The 1483-nt window shown below is 54.8% G+C and overlaps 1 protein-coding gene across 1 annotated transcript in view; it reads right to left on the bottom strand.

The window, feature by feature from the left end:
• Positions 1-1483, bottom strand: part of RUNX2 (runt related transcription factor 2) — a 131753-nt gene that overhangs the window by 120910 nt on the left and 9360 nt on the right. The window lies entirely within an intron of this gene.

The following is a 1483-nucleotide window of genomic DNA, read 5'->3' as shown; positions in this document are numbered from 1 at the left end:
TGATAATAATAATAATACTAATAAAAAATAAAAATAAAGAAGAAGAAGAAAAAATTTAAAAAACAAAATGAAAAGCAGGGGGTGTGCTTGGAGCAGCCCGGGTGCCAGGCAGGAGGGAGCGGAGCGGAGCGGAGCAGAGGAGGGAGCGGGCGCCCCGCTCAGCACAGCCCGGCGGGGGAAGGCATGGTCCCGGCTGCTGCAGGCTGCGAGGCGCTTCTCCTCCTCCTCCTCCTCCTCCTTCCTTCCTTCCTTCCTTCTTTGCGCTTGTTTTATTTTGCCCCCTCCCTCTCCTTCCAGCCACCGCTTCTTCCCCCCGGGCTGGGGCTGTCTGTCCGCCTCTCTTCTGCTTCCCTCTTCTCCTCGCTGGATGCTCCCAAAAAAAAAAGGAAGAAGAAGAAGAAGAAGAAGACGACTCGTGCAGGGTCCCCAGGCAGCGAGATTGCAGCGGCGGCTGCTGGAGAAGCAGCAGTGAGCAGAGGAGGGGAGTTTTCAAGTCTGAGCGGGGCTGCTTTCTCCTCCAGGGAAGCCTTCCCCCTCCAGGAGGAAAAAAAAAAACTCGGGATCGGATCAAGTCGAGATGCCAGGGAGCTTCTCCGCTTCTCCTAGTGTTGCTTGGGGCTTCGCAGGGGCAGGGGGCTGCGAGGCGTCTCTGCAAAGAGCTGGTGCGTTCCCCCCCGAAGAAAACTTCTTAGGGGTGTTTTTTTTTTTTGGGGGGGGGGGTGTAGAGAGCAGGGCAATCAAATGAGTCCTAATTAAAAGAGCTTGCAAGCTGGGTCCCCGGGGAGGAGAGAAGCCGAGTCACAAACTTCTGGCTCCCAAGAGTCAAAAAGCAGGCGCGGAGCGAGGCAATGCGCGAGTCCCGGCTTTGGGGGCTTTAATTAAGCCGCTGCCAGGTCCGAGTCCGCTGAGCTGAGCAGGCTAACGCGGGGCATTGGGGGGGGATGAACAGCAGCAATGAAAAAAATTAAATTGTATATAATATATATATATATTAGAAAGCATTCAGATGATTCCCCCCCTTGAAAATCAGCTGGAAAAAAAAATCTTTTGGGTCCCCAAAAAGTTCAGGTTGGGAAGGATAAAGGAGCCGGGGGGGGGGGGGGAAAACCACCGCGATTTTTTTTTCCTCCCCCCCACACTGGTCCTAAATGTGGTTTTTTGGAGGCTGGGATTCCTAATGATTAGGTTTTTGTGGTTTATATAGACAAGGCTCTCTGGCTGGGCCGATCATTATGCTGATGAGAGGCAGCAGCACGTGGTGTCTCAGCCTGCAGCTCCCGCCGCCTCCCGCACCGCGCAGCCCCCGCGCAAGGGCGACTCCCCGGTCCCGGCCGGGCCGCGCGGCTTCCCCGCCGGGCTTTGTTTTACCCCATTAACACTTTGGGGTGAGTTGGTTTGTTCTCAAATACAAATAAATAAAAGCTCCCAAAAAGAATAGCCTGGTGCCAAAGAAAGGGGGTACACCCCCCCCCCCCGCCTCCTC

The sequence above is a fragment of the Alligator sinensis genome, unplaced genomic scaffold (assembly GCF_000455745.1).
Source record: "Alligator sinensis unplaced genomic scaffold, ASM45574v1 scaffold1156_1, whole genome shotgun sequence".
Lineage (NCBI taxonomy): Eukaryota > Metazoa > Chordata > Crocodylia > Alligatoridae > Alligator > Alligator sinensis.
The sequence above is the reverse complement of the archived record's forward strand: the minus strand, read 5'-3'. Positions and strand labels throughout refer to the sequence as shown.